We start from the raw sequence: 16,874 nt of genomic DNA, 5'->3' as shown, positions 1-16,874 counted from the left end.
CTTCCGCTGTTCACACCAGGTATCTGTTCTTTCTTGCTGAAAGATCTAGCTGTAGCTCATCTGATACCCAATTTAGTTCTTCCGCATAGTTTCTAGATTTATGAAAATAATTTGAGATTTACGAGGGTATCATTTTACTGAGCATTTTAGTATCCTGTGCATTCTATATTAGGATATTCTGACCAAAAGCAAAACCTCATCCCTGGTTTATTGCACTATTTCTATGGCAATAAAGATAAGTGACTCTTTCAAGCGTTAGAAAATACTGGCTGATGGGTGAGACAGCTTGGCCTGAGTGTGGGGTTTGCTGTGCAAAGATAGCAGCGATAAAGATAAACATAGCGGCTTCTTGGAGGATGCAGAGAAGGTGGTGCCAAGCCGGAGCCGCGGTACGTTCCAGAGCGCTGCTGCCGTTCCTTTGGGCCTGTCGCCTTCCTGTGATCTTCCCTGGCATTGCTGTAGCCGAGCGTGTCGGAACACGGAGGAGAAGTGACCTTGGGGACGCATTGTACAACCAGAATTAACAAATGTTCCTGACAGGGTAATCAGTTAGCTGGTTCATTTAGTACATGAGTTTAGTGGCTTAAGAGGCAGCAGTGTGAGGAAAGTTTTATTTTGTCCTGTTGCGAAAACAAATGCTTAGCGAAGAGCAGCCTGGCAGCCTCGCTCAGGCACTGAAACCAGCCCGGCTTTCCCTTTGCTGCTGGTCGTTTGGCTCTTCGGGTGGTGCCTTTGTCAAACCTCTTCAGTTTTGCTGCCGTGGGGGTACACGCTGCTGGAGTGCTTTCCTAGAGCTCTTCTGTACCGAGAGGTCAGTTACAGCTCACTCACACGTGGCTTTTCATCCTCCACGTGAGGCGAGCAGCGTCAATAGTGCTGAAGTACGGCACCCACAGTTTTACCTGCTAAGCAAATATCGCATGGAAAGCTGGTAGGTTTCTCCTTGTTGTAACCAGATATTCTTGAAAAAAATAATGAGAGCTCATGCTGGGAAAAGAAACAGCAGCTGCAGAAAAGAGCTACGGTAGGTAGCAGAGCAAGGTTCCCTGCAAAGCCACTGCAGGGGAAGTTTTGTGCACACCTACAAATGTGACCACCTACGTGGAACCTGGATGAGAGTTTTTTAAAATAGTGAAATTTTTATTGAAATAGAACTTCTGAAGTTAATGAACAGAACCATCATTTGGTCACGCGTGCAGTGTCTACTACAGGGAGGTGCTATACAGGCAGCCATAAATGCAGCTTTCAGGTCAAATTTCAGAATACATTTAACCCCATCTGAGGACTGCTGCTCACAGGGGCAGGCTTTGCCTTTCCCTCCTTGCCTTTTGGCCTTTTCCCCTCTGTTGGTGGAATTGTTTTCACCTGCTCGGTGAGCTGGGAGCCTCATCCCCCAGCTGCATGCTCTGTATAAAGTCGTGGGGAGCCTGGTGTGTGTTTGTTGGGAAAGAGGGAGGTTGGGGGGTAGTGATCTGCTGCTTTTGAGAGCATCTTAGCTTAATTCAGGTATGATGTGAAGTTATGCAGTACTATAGTCAGGGGTGGTTTAGATACCATGGATATCTAGAAAGATTTGGTGAAAAAAAAAAAAAAAGTGGGCAGAATGCTTTATGTTTGGGTTTTGTTTGTGGTTTTTTTTTTTGGTCTTCCCTCTCCTCTTCATAAGCATGCAGGCAGGATTGCAGGAGTTATCTCCCTTCCCTTTTTTTTTTTTTTTTTGAAGAAGGGAGAAAGAAAATAACTGGAACAAGCTTTTTTTAAACACTAGGAAACTGGGATCCTGTATTTAGTGTTCTTCCTCTTGCCTTGCTGTGCTAGTGCAGAAAGCTGTGTTTGCTAAGTTTGTTATTATCACTTTCAGCTTTCCTGATGTATCTTCCTCCCTGCCAAGCTCTGATTTACAAGCTGGAGAGCAGAGAAAGCCCTGAAGAACAAAAACTGTGAAGGATGGAGAGCCTGCTGCTGTTACCTCAAGCCTCACCTCAGGCAGCATACAGAGCAGGTAAGTTGCTGTATACCAGATATCTTTTGGTGGGTTTTTTTCAGCTGTCTTTATTGTTCCTAAATAAAATGACAGTTCTCGTCGTTCCTGCAGCATCCCTGCTGTGGGGTTCAGTTGTGGCTGTGAGGTGGGGGTTGAGAAACTGTATTTTTCATTTTGTTGGGGTCTTGTTTATTTTACACCGCTGTTGGATATGGTTAAGATGCAAGTCCTTGTCTGGTCCTTAGTGAGAAAAGTGCTAAATTATGATTTAGCTTCTTAAAACTGCATGAAAATAAATCTCAGAATGATGTTCTTTATCGGCAGCGTTGTTCTCACGCTTCACGCGTGGCTGTGGGGGGGTTTACGGCTGGGCTGGATGATCTCGAGGGCCTTTTCCCACCTGAGCGGTTCTGGGATTCTCGCCCGTGGAGCCGCGGCTGGCAGAAAGGCTTCTCCCGTGACACCGGCGCCCCGCGTTCCTTCCCCAGACCCCACCTCCGGGCCTCCCCGTGGGCAGGGCCCTGCCGCCGCCGTCGCGGGGTACAAGTAGCTCCGGCAGCAGCGCCGGGAGCGGGGGGTGTCCCGGCCGCGCTACCGGGCCGCCACAGCTGGCACAGCTGGGCCAGGAGCGGGGGCAGGTACGGCCGCGGGGCGGGGGTGGGGGGGGGATGCTCGGGCGCCCGGCTGAGAAGGGGAAGGGGGATTTGGGGTGGGGGGAGCGGGGCTCAGTGAGCCCCCGGGGCCTCGCGAAGCAGCGTTTGCTCGGATCGCGGGTGGGGTGCGGGCCCGCCCCCTGCTAACGGCGGGGGGGGGGCGGGACGTGTTTCCGCGCCGTGGGTTGCGGTGGGGCGCTGGGACCGGCGCAGCAGCGCACGGGGGCGGTGGCAGCAGCGGCGGTACCCGAGCCGCTGGGGTGGCAGCGGGAGAAGCGTTCTGCCATCGCCCGGAGGCACAGCGCCCGCCCGCTTCGTGACGAGGGGGCTCCCCGCGCTGCCCCCAGCAGGAGGGGGCTTAATCCTTCTGTTGGTTTAAAGAGCTACGTGATCACTCCCCGCACAAACCGCAGCGGCGGTCACTGCCTGCACCCTTCTTTCCCTGTCGTGCGGAGACCCGTTAATGGCATTCTTCTCTCCGAAGGAAAAGTCTCCTCAGCGGCATTCAGTGTCGAGAATGAAGCAGTGCCAGGCAGAAAGTGAGCGTTTTTCAGTGAAGAAGTGTTTTCTGAAGAATTCCAAACCTAGCTCTAGAGTGTTCTTTTGCAAAATACTCGTGAAGTGATGTATTTTAAAAGTAGAAACGTCTCCAAGCGTCACCTAAGTGTGAAAATTAATGAGAAAATCTTAAAAGCTGAAAAGCAATTTCAGTCTGTGTTTGGAAAATAGAAATCCAGGCTGGATAAATAGGGGAGGTGGGAGAAAGAAAAGTATTTTCAAGTGTGTGAGGAGGGAATTGCAGAAGAGTTTCCAGCCACTTACAAAGGGTGGGAGGATATGTAAATGTATTTATTTCTGAATTTGCCCGAGAGGGTTTTGCACGGTCTCTCGTGCGGCCTTACCCAGTGCTGAGGTGCAGGGCCAGACACACCGAGGGCCGGCCTCGTACCGACAGGGCTGGCCAGGGTCCCCTGGCTGCGTGTGCAGGGTGAATGGTGGAAACGGGAAACCGCATCCCAGCGTCCCGGGAAAGAGCCTTCAGGAGGGGGCTGGGGTGGGGCTGGGGCATGGCCCCCCCTGAGCCCTGCTGGGGTGCCCACCCTTCGCCCAGCGGCCCCCGAATGCTTGGTGCTGGCCGGGAGCTGAAGCTGAATGACTACAGCTGTGCATGCTGCCAGGGCTTCGGACTTTCCACTGCAACGTGCTCGCTTCCTCCTGACCTTGCCAGTTTTTCCACCTGAGAACTTGCATTCTGGTTGTTTGCTTTACCCAGAATTTTGGGAAAATGTGGACAAAATGAATCCTGTATTTCTAAGAGGCAGCTTAGGGAAAAATGATGTCTTGCTTATTTTCAATTCTTCTGGCCTGGCGCTGAACAATGTGGTTTCCCACGCTTTGGAGAAGGAAACTAGATTTTGTTTTGCATGAATTTGCATCAGGGATGTGCTTTTGTTGATGTCTCTGAAAGTCTTCAAGTCTGGCCGATTAATAAGTCTATGAAAAATGCTTTGGTTTTTTTTACTAACTTAAATGTCTGAAAATTCTGTCCTCGCTGTGCTGGAATCTCCAAGAGCTTGCAGTCGTGGCTGGGCTGACTGTGCCGGTCCCAAAGCGTAAGTGAAGGTGCTGCCCGTGACCTGCGGGTTCGGGTGGTGAAGCAGGTCGTCACCGCCATGGCTGGTTCCAGTTGGCCTCGGCCACTTTGAGCTTGGAGCTGGCGCTGGCTCGGCCCGCTGTGGTGATTGACAGGAGCCTTGCTGGCACCGAAGTGTGAAAATGGCTTGTGAAATAACTGGAGGGCGAGGCAGACACAGAAGTGGAATGGGAGCTCTGTGAGTGTGTGTTTACCATAATTCTGTATGTACAGAATTTTAATAGTGAGCAAAAAGCAAAGGGGAGAGGAGAAAAAGAAGTAATGGTTAGTTGCTCTTTATAATGTTTTCCTAAATGAAGTTTTAATTTCTTTAGAAGTTATTTGCAGAAGAAAAAACTGTGTTAGAAGTATCATTGATGTTAAATTTGAATGTATCTTGTAAACCGTAGGCCTTGAAAAATTCCCTTTAAAAGTGAATAAATTAGATTACTTACGGAATATTTAAATTAACAAGTGCATTTTTCTGGTGATCTAGAAGATCCTTCACTGTCAGGAGGATGATAATTTTACGGCTCAAAGTGCTTTTATTTTTGGCATTTAATAACGCTGGCTGCTAAGGTGTGAGAATGAGCATCTGACAGCACCACCTGGAAGTCAGATGAGTTACACCCATCCTGAGGGTGATGCTCCTGCTGGTTCGGTGGCTTTCCTGTTCCTGTGCACAGGAACGTACAACGCACATCGGGCCAGAATAGGGACTGGATGTTTAGAAAACTATGCCCAAATAGTCCTGTGCATCATCACAAGTGACGTGGAATTTACATTTCTGGCTCAGGATTTGCATTTTGTGGGTGCATGGGTGTAGACTCTGTGTCTCCAGAATGAGATTTAGAATTTTTCATATGCAAACTACAAGTGCCTGTACTTGCTCTCATAGATATGCATCATTCTATAAACACCAGCACAGCCTGCCTTCCAGTCCGGGCAGCGGGTAGTTCGGGGAGCTGTTGGGTACGGGGTGAATCGCGTGCTTTTTGTGCCTCACGCTGGCTGAGCTGCAGCTCTTCCTTGCCATGCTCTTACTTCCAAGCCCCGATCTTTTTGCCAGACAAACTGGCAAAACTCCCCTACTTTCCCATCTGATCTTTGTTGTTCTCTTAATTCTCCTCCAAATCGGCACTTCTGGATTTTGGGGGCTTTTTGGTGCCCTCCAATTAATTTCCTTTACTGGCTCCTGTTTCAAGCCTCCTTGCTAGGACAACCTTATCCATCGCTTCCCTCTGGCCTACGACTCCTCAGCACACTTCTACTCCGCTATATTCCACCAGATTCTGACTCTTCTCTGAATTTGGAGGTTCCTTTGCTCTGCCTGGCTGTGATCCAAGCAGCACAGACGAGAGCACAGCTGAGAGGTGCTCTGGTTCCCCTAGCTGTGGGTGATGCTGGGCTTCCAGGAGAAATTCCAAGAATAGCCTTGTAAGCTATGGATTGACTGCATGGAAACTTTAATACATCGAGCCTCTACTGAATTTATGCAAAGCAATTGCTCAGGGATTTAAATGAGGTCCCCAAATTAGATTATTCAGGTTTCACAGATAAATCAAAGCCAAGTACTTGGTGCAATAGCTGTTCTTTGCCAGATTTTTAATCTGAACTCTAAAGGACAAGAGCTACTGTTTCATGAAGGATTGTCAGATTTTTTTTTTTTAACCTTGAGAAGAGAAGGTATCATCCTGAGACTTGTTCTAAAACAGCTGGAATGCTTCATCTGACAGCTTAAAACCCACCACCACCCAAATGCCATGCACGTATCTCCGGCTGGAATATTCCAGCCAAATGGATAAACATTTGTCATGGGAAGCACCCGTGGCAGGAGCCGTGAAGCAATGCTGATACGCATAGGACCCTTCTGGAGCACCCAAACCCCTCTGGTTTTTGTCCTGAATATCAAATGCCATCTCCTCTTTGGGAGTTTATTCCTGGTGCAGCATTCCATGCGTGGAGCTATTTAAGATTATTTCTTGGATCACGGACATTTCTGCACCTGTTCCTGTGCTATCCAGGCTGCTGGCTTCAAGAGCAGGGATGGGGTATGATCAGAATTTGAAAGTAATATCTTTTTGGTATTTATTTGTCCAGGAATAATTATGCGTTGGGTTGTCCACTGAGCATGTATCCATTAACACCTCAGTCCTGGTTTGAAGCAAATGTTTCCTGTTTATTATTTTTTATGATAATAAATATAAATCAGTGGGGAGTTCTTGTTTTTCTGAAAAAAAAGCTACTAATACAACACTACAAATAAATATTTATTTTAAAATTGTCAACAAACATTCCATGATTTGTAAAACAAATAGTTTAGATTGTAAACATAGTCTTTGAGCGAATTTTGTGGTGATCTTAGAGCCTGTAAAACATAAAGGTTTGACCCAAGGGTCACTTCTGTGACCAGTCACCGCAAAGCTAATCTCTGGGGTTTTTTTTATGTCAACTGGTGCAGAAATGGGGTGTTGGCAGTGTCGCGCTGCCTGCATGTTACTGATGTGATCAAAACTGTCCTGGGAAGCGACCAGGGTCTCAGTTCTCCAGACCGCCCTGTTCAGCCCTTTGCCCAGCGCAGCCCTTTTAGGGAACAATATTCCCAGTACCGCCAGGTCTGATGTAGGAGATTTATACAAGTCCTAGGACGTGGTGCCCACCCCACCTCGGCATGCTCGAAACAGCAGCGATGCGATGCCCTGGGGTCTGGGAGAGCTGCAATCCTCTGCTCCCTCGAATGCTGACCACGAATCCCGAGCAGCAGCAGCTTGGCTTGGGCAGGAATTGTTTCACCGAGGCTGAAAGGAGGTCATCTGTGCTGATTCCCCACCACGGCCGCACGCACATATTCTGCATTGCTGAGGGATTTAGGCGTTCAAGGGTCCTTCCAGCCTAAGACCGGATGAGCTCATGCCACTTGTATTTTTGTCTAATCCAGGCATAGCGTGGTCTTTCTCCTGCGGCAAGTGTGCAGCTTGCACCTGGCCCAGCTCCCTCCGTCTGTTCCTCCGCCTGTCCCTGCTGCTGAAGACCACTTGCAGAGGCGGCTCCAGGACAACTGACCGGGGAGGCTGCGGGGTGGGAGTGCTGCCCTCGCGGGGCCCGCTGCTGTGGCTGCCTCTGGTGCTGCAGTGAGACCTCGGCAGCACTTCACTGCCTGGAACCTTGAAATGTTTAATTTTGGGTGGAAGGAACATTTTATATAGCACAGAACAAAAACTTATACTTTTCAGGTTTTTTGTAGACTAGCTGAAAAAGTGACTTTGACGTGGACCGAAGCCATTCTTATTGAACCAATTCAGTGGTCAGACTGAAAATGCCTGTGGTGGAACAGCTTTCTGCAGTGTCCCTGGCAGATCTCACCTGGCAAGGTTCACGTCTCTTGTGATGCTTGTACCAGTGTGAAGCTTTGAGTTTCCAGCCCCAGTCTCCTAAGAATTCCCTGCAAATCTTTGACTGAAGTAGGTTGTTTAACAGGAGAATATTACTTTCTCAGTCAGCAGCATCTGTTCCTCGGGTAGCTCAGCTCCTGTTTCTGCCATGTGGCGTTTCCAGCGAGGGCTGAGCCCCGCGTATCGGGCAGACGCAGAACCATAACCAAGCTGAGAATTACATGGGCGAGAGCAACTCCAGGATGCGTCGGTCCCTCCCTTTCACACCAGCTGCTCTTTTTCCTCGTGGCAGATCTCAATATAGACGTTTAAGTCTATAATAAGGCCAATGGTAAGCGGTGTGGGCTTTGGAAGTGCTTCTGTGGTATCTCAAGGGTGTCTTGGGCGGCGTTTCAGAAGGGTGAGTAGAACCTCTTCCAGCACGTTAACGGGACGTGAGCTTGCACGTGTACTCCCGGGTCTCTTGGGCTTAAGGACCTGAGGCCATAACCTGAGCTGACCCCTGAAATCCCCCGCGAAGCTCGCCTGTTGAATGATTGCCTACACAGGAAACCGGGGCTGGTCAACAGAGCAGAGAACTGGAAAACAGATAACTTGTTCTCTCTCCGCTTCTGCCGTTAACTTACTGCATGAGCGTGGCAAAATCGCTGTGTAGCCCCAAATCTGCCCGTTGAATGGCTTCCTCAGCTCTGTGCCTGAGCTCAGAGCACCTTTATGTATACTTACATATATTGTGAGTAATTTTGCTTAAATTATATAAAACAGGTGAAACAAGAAGGATTTGCTCATATTAAATAAAAAAGAAACCCTTTCCAGGTTTGTGAGGTTTGGCTAACGACTTGTCAGTCAATAGATGGGACTCAGAATTTACATTGCGTACCTAGGAAAATTGCCTCTTGAAATATATAAAATCAGTTTTTTAAAGTGGAGATCAATTGTAACATCTTGTATATCTGCTTATAGGAATTACCAGAGCAGACGTCTTCTGTGCTTCCTTTTTTCTGTTAATAACTTCTCACAACTTCACCACATGAAAAGCATCTTGAAACTTGTTCCTGAGGCTTTTCCATAGTGAAAACTCTGGCAAAAGCTGTTGTGAAATTTCCATTGTGTGTAGCTCGCGGGATAAGGTCCTTACTAGCAGAAAAGGTTCACAGAAAAGAAAATGGATGCTTCCTAAAATATTCATCTGAAGCGTAAAATGGCTTTGCGTGTTATTCTCTCGTGTCAATGCCTTGTGAAGTTCAGGGAGGCTGCAGAATTTAAATGATTAACTGGCATTTCCAGAGTGCTGGCTAAATGAGTGCTTACCACATGTGACATTACATGATTAATGAGCCAGGTTTGCTTGGAGACCTCCGAAACTCTTTTTGTGTTTGATTACTAGAATAGTATTGCTCTCACTTGTGAAAATACGTGTGCTCAAGTTGTGTTGCGAGACAGATTTTTTTATTTTTTTTTAAGCTGTGTTCAAGAGAGATTAGTTCAGCTCCTGCTGGTTTTACACGTTCATAAGCTCCACTGCAGAAAACAAAAGCGTATGAGAAAGAAATACCTGTGACCAGTCATTCTGAGCCGAGCTGTACTTAATGCCCAGACCTTTGTGTTCCGTCTCTCTGACCCTGCGTCGCTTTTGCCTGACAACCCGCGGGGCGCTGGAGCGAACCGCTGGCAGAGTCCGCGGCTTCCTCCGCTGGTTTGACGGGGAGCACGGCAGAGCTGCCCCGCTCTGTATCTGGAGCTCAGCCGCGTAATGCTCCTTTACTTCGTGGCGTCTAATGGCTGCATTATTTATTTAGCCTCCCCGTAACACAGACAGCGTTGTACTCGAGTGTTGCGAGAGAAAGCAGAGAGCCTGCCTTCGCCGCGTAACCGGATCGACGCACCGCCAGACGCCCTCGTTAGTTATTTATTTTTCTGAGTGCGGAAAGAGGAGCACGTACCTGATGACAAAAGCAGCAGCAGCTGGCGTTTCTGCTCTCTGGCCGGGCCCTTGTCCCGGGGGACCCATCGTGTCCCTCTCCTCTTACTTCTCTCACGTTTTGCAGCGCTTAAGATGAACAAATAGATCACCATTTCCTTGGGAGGTGTTCATTAGCATCCCGCATGGCTCTTTACGTAGCTACAAGTGTGATTCCCTAGCAATTCTTTAAAACACGCTCTAGTTCTGTGGTTATCTGTGAAAAAGGAAAGCGTACAGCTTCTGACGAGTGACGCATTTCTGAGTCGGGATGTTCTTTTCTGAACGTCCTTTCATTTAGCCAATGTAAAGAAAGAGTTTTGCCATTGATCTGGTATCAGACTCCGAACAGATTCCTGCTCAGCCTCTGTTTGCTGGCCCAGCTCTGGATACACTTTTGCATCTCGGGTACCCGCGCGCCCTTAGCCCAGGCCATCACAGATTGGACGGACAGACCCCGATCGTTTTTGTGTTCCGCACCCAGACCCCGTTTTACATCGAAGGAAGCTCGGCGCAGCGCTGACACGGGGAGCACGAACCGACCTGGGGTGAGTTGGTGTTACAGCCCGAGCTGCAGGGATGCTGATGCTGCTGAAGTGCAGCTGTCCTGCCCGGCGGCGTGCTCCTCTCCTCTCCTTGGTCACCCAATTCCTCTTTCAGCTTCATAAATCATCAGAAAAACTAAAACCCCCTGAACAACTCCTCCTGGATTAGCAAACGGAATCAGCTCAGCAGCGTCCACCGAGCAGCAGAGCCGCAGCACAGCGGGGTAGGAAAGAAAGCGATGGGCAAAGAAGGGCGAGGAGCCGCTCCCCTTCCAGCAGCAGCGTTGACTCAGCTGCGTTTCCATTTGAGCAGGTTCCACCCCAAGGCCCAGGGATCGCTGGTACTCTGTGAGCCATGCAAAACGAACTTCAGCTCGTTTGAGAAATAATATTAAACAGTAAAGTTAAAACCACGTATCCAGGCTGGTGCAGCCTCTGATTCAGAAACGAAAATGTCCCAGTGTTGCGTGATACGATGACGTTCTCTAAAGATTTTTCATTGGGCTCAAAGAGCGCAGGCACCAGCGGTGCAGCATTAAATGTGCTGAGAACGTGGCTTCGGCTGGAAACTTCATCTGGCTAAATATTGTTTTCTTTTTCTAATGAGGCTTTCAAATAGGAAATGCTGGAAAATATTGGTTGTTTGCTGTAGTGTCATGCAGATGGATTGACTCCTGTAGGATTTATTGGATTCTGGTGAGCAATAAGGAATGTGTGTCTGATCGCCCCGTTGGAATCCCCTGCCCCGTAACTAGCTTGGTTCCCAGGTAGGGCAGCCAGGTCTGGGATTGATGGGATGTGCCAGGGATGTTTTTGTCTGTTAGGCTGCTGTTACTTGGATGGTTCTGGTGGGTAAAACCCAGGATTTTTATTTTTACTTGATATCCGTGCCACTGTTGACCTAGTTTCTGAAGCCGGTAACTCTGAGCAGCCAGCTGCATCCCAGCTGATGCTGAGTAACGACAATAACCCAGGAAGGCAGCAGCCCACGGGGCGACTGCGGTTTTTATGGGCAGTATTTGCTGTTTGTGTTGCTTCCCCCTGGGGATTTCACTTCCCGACACCTCATAAAAACGCCTGGGAAGGCAGAGGGGCAGGGTGCGGGGGGCTCCGGTCAGCCCGGCCCATGGCTCTGTGCCCCCTGGGATGGCCGAGGCAGCGCGGGAGTGGCTGTGGTCCCGACTTTACCCCACTGCCTCGTGGGGCTCGGCTTCGCAGCCAGCGACCGGTTTGGTGTACTGGGGCTGTGTGGAAGAAGACGCGCAGCCATGAGAAGTTATTTTAATGTGTCTATCGAATATCTCTGCGCTCTGTAAATGGCTTGTGATATTGGTGTAACACTGAAAGGGCAGTGGCAGAATGCGGGGTGCTGGTGAACAGTGAGCAGACCTCTCCCTTGGGGGCTGTCCGTCGCTGATGTTTTCTGTGTTTTATCCGGAGTTTTAGGTCCTTGCCTTCAGGAGCTGCGCACAAGTGCAGAACACGTCCCAGCGATGCACAGATTAAGCAGAAGATCTGTAAAGGGGACTTAAAAGGCAAGTTTTGGCCCCTAATCCTAATTATTGTTCTTCGACTCCCAAGCCGTTTTGTGCAGTGACTGTGGCAGCGCTCAGAAATGAACGGCATAGTGATCAGGAGTATTATGAGATTTTGTGCTTCTCTGAATGCGTTGGCTTTCCAGGATTCCGAGGAAAGCCTGAGATACACAGTGGATCTCAGCATTTCTGGCTGTGAAGAGTTTGAAAACATAATGTAAATGCACTCTAAATATTTAGGAGCCCAAGGACAGACAAAACAAACCTCAGCTCTGTTGCTTTTACAAAATCCTTTGGTTGTTTTTACTCTTGGCCCTGTTTATTATTGTTACTGTGTAAGTTTGTAGATAGCAAATCTATGTGTGCTTTTTCATGACTTGCGGCTCTCCTGAGGATCCTTCAGTTGTTTCCTCCTGGTGACGAATGAATGGGGGGTGTGCTCGTCTGACATGAGCGAGGTTTCTGCCGTGGCTCTGTCGCAGTCTGACTCCAGTGTGCTGCAGTGTTTTCCGTTGCCAAGAGCAGCTGTCAATTCTCTTTTGGGGTCTCTGCACCACATCTCACTCCATCGTTATTCATCGTGAAGCACAGCGCCCTGAGGCGGGCGCAGGGCTGTGGTTACCCCCGTCTCTCAGGAGCGCGTTCCTCTTGCCGCTCTGTGACCAAACGCGAGGACAGAGCAGAGGCCGTCATTCGGCCCGGATCTGCAGCACTTCACGCAAGAGCAGGGGGAAGGTTTAGTTATTCAGACACGTAAGATGTGGGTTTACTGGGACAGCCGGGGTCCCAGAGCAGCTCTGGCCCCGCTCTCTGTTAGCTCTGCCCAGCGTTCCGCGTGCCGGTGGTTTCAGCAGGCGCGCGTGGCCGCGTGGTCCTTCCTGACCACAACGCGGCCGAATCCGGCCTCGGAACGATTTGCCGTTGTGAGGTACCAGTCGTTACAGCTGCCGACCACGTGTGATATTTAATAATTCTTTACATAGCAACTGGTTTATAATTTAAGAGGAGCATTTGGAAGCGTGTCACTTATATTTTGAAGTAATTTTTCAGTTGGTGAGTGCTATTGGTGTATACGGAGTGCTGCGTGTTGTTGTAAGTTACCAGGGACGCTACCGCTGGCGCAGGGTGCGGGTTACAGGATGCTGTGCCCGCAGGGCCGTTTCTCCGAGGCGTTGCGCTGTTTTGCAGTTCGAAGGGATTTGCTCCGAGCTGCTGCTGATGCTCCCCATGCAGCCGTGGCTTTTGGTGCCCTCCGGTGAGGAGGGAAGTTGTTTGTTTCTGAGTCTCGCAGCTTTTAATGGATTTATCCTCGCAGCAGCATGGCAAGAAGTGTTTATCCCCATTTATATATGAGAGAGGCTTCGTTTAAGAGCCCTTGAGCTTCGATGTCTGTATGGTTCTCGTCCAGAGCGGTCAGGAGACGGGAGTCGGGTGCTGTGTCTGGAAAAGACTGGACACCATCTCAACTTTGATGTGGTTAAATGTCTTTAAAAAATCTCATGCTAATTCAAGGACCAAAGCTTACAGAGATCTGTGGCAAACCCCAGAGCTATACTGAACTCCAAAGCCAGTAGCCCTGCTGCGGCAATCGGCTGTGCCCGGCAGAGGCAGGAGTTAGGGCATTAGCCCTCCGAGGTGTAGGGTGGAGAAATGATGACTTTGGCTCTCTGTATCTTTTTGTTTCCCTTGTGGCATGTTTGAACCTTGATTACTCACGTAGGACTGAGGTCAGATTTCTGTCTGCACGCTTTAACAGATCGGAAATCCCCGACATACCTGCACAAGACGCTGCTGTTACAAAAGAAATGCACAAAGCCTGCGCAGAGAGCGCACGGCCGGCGTCGCCAGCTCTGTCCCTGGACGAGAGGAGTTGCTCGGGTTCCTCTGTTTCTTTCCAAGCTCGCATCGTGCAGCGCAAGATTATTTTTCTTCTCATTTCTCGGGCCATTGGAAACGGTCCGCTGGCCTCCCGTTGCAGAACACTTGCCTCGATCAGATCCTAAGCGCTGCTTTGTGAAAACAGCGCTTAATGCAATGGCTAAACACGGGGCTGGTTACTGAGTAACTCCCGCAGCCCTTCCCCGTACCCGGGGAGTTACCGAGCACGTTATGTGCTGGGGAAAAACTGCTAGGCTTTGCTAGGCCTACTTGTGCCCAGGATTTTGAAGAGGAGCCTGGATGGTTACTTGCCAAAAAACCTTAAACGTGGGTTAAATGCATTGTCGGTGGACTGTATTCCCAAGACTTCCACGTTCTCCTCATGCACAGGAGATGTGGAGTTGAGATTTTCCCAACAGAATGATCCCCGTCCTGTGCCGTGCAGTAACCAGGGGTGGATTCTGAACTCTGCGGTGGCTTTGGCCTTCCACGCTTCACGGCGTGGTGGAGCCAGGCAAAATCCAGAGGCTGAGCCTGCGTCCCGCTGGAGAGCAGTACGCTCCTTGCCACCGCATGAAAACGGGACGTAGCCACAGGTGAGCGGAGTGTTTTTGTAGGATAACGCGGAAGGAATCTCCAGTGCTCCCTTGAGAGACGATACTAAGAACAAATCAGAGTTGCCTGCATGGCATTATTGAGTTGGCAGCTTAGTTTGGGGGAAAAAAGTAGCGGCATAAAATCGGCTTATTGTTTAAGCCCAGCTGGAAACTGGCAGGAATTCACCTCTCCAGATGAGGATGTTAGAAAATGTTAACATAGGGCTCCATCGCGTATGTTTGGAGGCAGGGGGGAATTTATTGCAGAGGCTTGAGTTGATTGAGTTGCACAAAATAGATGAAAGCTGCAATCTGTGTGCCTTCTGTGCTGTTTTATGAACAAAACACTTAAAAAAAAACCACAACAAAAAAAAAAAATTAAAACCTCACCACAAAACCTGCAGCCTATAAAACATAGCTTCAGTGTTTCCTTGAACTGTATTAACGTCTATCGGACAACCCTTTTTCTCTCCCCTTCTGAAAGTAGTACATAATTTTTTTAAGAAAATCAAATCTAACTACTTTGGATTAAATCTAACTACTTTCATTGGATTTAATTAGCTTTTGTCTAGTAGCGCTTCTCAGCTGCCCCAGAGTGAGGGCTCTTGGCCGGCGTGCGGCGACCCTGGGCCGGGGAGAGCGAAGGACGAGGTGTGGCGGAGCGGAGGGCGCTCTTCTGGCGATGCCGTCCCGCTGGGATAGGAGGTGTGGCGGAGTACAGGGTGCTCTTCTGGCGATGCCGTCCCAGTGGGACGCACGGGAGTGGGGTGCATTGGGTCCTGGGGGAGACAAGGGCCTTGCTTGCCCTCTCCGCTGTGGCCTCGGCAGCATCTGCATGGAATTTTTCAGTTGTGCCCACGTGGGAGTCGTGGCTGCTGCCCAACAACTGGGCAGAACAGGCACCATCGTTAATAATTGACCGGTGAGATAATGAAATAGCCGAGCCCGCTGTTTGCTTTTCTTCCTTTTCCACTGCCACTGTAATGCTCTGCGCGGCGGAATGGAGTAATCCAAAGGGCGATTTCCACCGGCGAGGCAGGCAGGTTGTACGTGGAAGTCGCTCGTGCAGCTGTGACGCCCATGCTGTGCGTGGAGCTGCCGAGACGTCCCGGTCGCGCGGTGGGGCCAGGTGAGAAACTGGGGAAATCGCCTCTGACACGGTATGAGATGCACTGGAAACACTGCAGGTTCTGATGTTTACGATTGCTTTTCCACTGACTTGCAGATCTTTTCTGGGGACTGAGCTGGAATGTGGACCCAAAGCATTAGCTTTTGTTTTCTAAAGAGAAAATTGAAGGTAGAAAGTTTGCACTGGCTATGCTGACTGTGAAGGTGCACTCAGATCTCTAGAGGCAACTAAGCCACGCATCGTGTCAGTGCGTGTGTGTCCTTTAGATGGCTGTATCTGCTATATATCATCTCTGCAATTCAACAGCTGCTGCGATGCCTACCCATGTATTTGCTCTGTGCAAGCAAAGAATGAAAATATCATTCTGGTTACTCCGCGTTGCTCGTGTCTTGTTGGCTGTAAATCGGGTAGGAACAGACCCAGGCATGAGCTGGTGGAGGTGGCAGAAGAAGAAAGAGTGACGCTGGAAAATGAAGCGCCCAAGCGTTGTGTTTTCTCTTGATCCTCTCTTCTCACCAAGGACTAACTCGGCTGCTGAGTTTCTTCCAGAGCATCTGTTGCCCAAGTTCATCTGCTCCCATCCAGAGGCATCCTTCTGTAACAGTCAGCAGGGAAACAGGGGATGGGGCAGGATCTCTCTTGGAAAATATTAAAACTGCATTTTGAAAGGTTTAACCTAGGGCTGCGAGCAGCCTTAGGCACGTGTGATGACAGAAGGCAGCCTGGGCTCCAGGGCTGCTCCTCTGTATCTCTGCCTGTGCAAGGTGACATTTTTCACAGGGAAATGTGGGAATGTAACCAAATAAGTGAACAAGGGCAGAACTTAATTTACACCAGAAAATTTATCTTTAAAATGCTCAAATTATTAGTGTGTTATAATGTGCAAGGGACCAATCTCACCTGTTGTGGACATGGATATTCTCATGCGTCACCTCTACGTCCAGTACAAACACAGGAGCTCTGCTCTACCCTTGGGCATGCAGATTTTATTTTTTTTTTTCAGAATAAAGACAATCTAGGTCCGTTTTAAATAAATGAGATAAGAGGTCAGGCAGTTAGACGCTTGTGCACAGAAAAGAGTTACCTTGGTACCGATGCACTTAATGGTCCTCCAGCATCGTGTTGGAGTGTTTACGTGCTGAGGTGGATGATGAAGTGCATGTTATAGATGGCCAATTTGGGACTTGAAGGGAAAGTTGCCATAGAACAGATTACACGTGGAAAGCCAAATCTGAAAAAACTCCCACCTTTCTATTTAGAGAGGGACTGATTGGCATGAAGTGTTAGAGGGAATCGCCTGGTCTCTCCTTTGTGCGCTAGCCAGGCGATCATCAAGAAGAAACATCCACCTCTCTCTGAATTACTCACCCGCTGTCAGAGGTTGAGTGCCTGTGCTGGCGTTAGCTGGTGTGTGGAAGTCTCCCAGCGTTGCTTTAGGCACGGCCTTTCCCAGAGTGAAAGAAATGTGGGCTTTTCCCCGTCTCCCCTCCGACATCTCCTGTCAGGTTTGCAGCCTGAGTGCTGTTTGCAGACAGCCCATGATTCCGAGGAGCTTGCACCCCACCGTTA

At 49.4% G+C, this 16,874-nt stretch overlaps 1 protein-coding gene across 4 annotated transcripts in view; it reads left to right on the top strand.

Annotated features, from left to right (window-relative positions):
• SHROOM1 (shroom family member 1) overlaps positions 1–16,874 on the top strand; it is a 45,905-nt gene that overhangs the window by 9,279 nt on the left and 19,752 nt on the right. For 3 of the 4 annotated variants that reach the window (XM_086758819.1, XM_086758816.1, XM_086758817.1), the window contains exon 4: positions 1,862–2,002. The gene's annotated coding sequence lies outside the window, so the exon portion shown is untranslated. Of the gene's footprint in view, positions 1–1,861; positions 2,003–2,555; positions 2,623–16,874 lie in introns of those variants that run through there. The other variant, XM_086758818.1, reaches the window with a different exon arrangement.

This window comes from Chlamydotis macqueenii, chromosome 14 (genome assembly GCF_036417535.1).
Source record: "Chlamydotis macqueenii isolate bChlMac1 chromosome 14, bChlMac1.mat, whole genome shotgun sequence".
NCBI classification, from domain to species: Eukaryota; Metazoa; Chordata; class Aves; order Otidiformes; family Otididae; genus Chlamydotis; species Chlamydotis macqueenii.
This window is presented reverse-complemented; position numbering and strand designations above follow the sequence as displayed.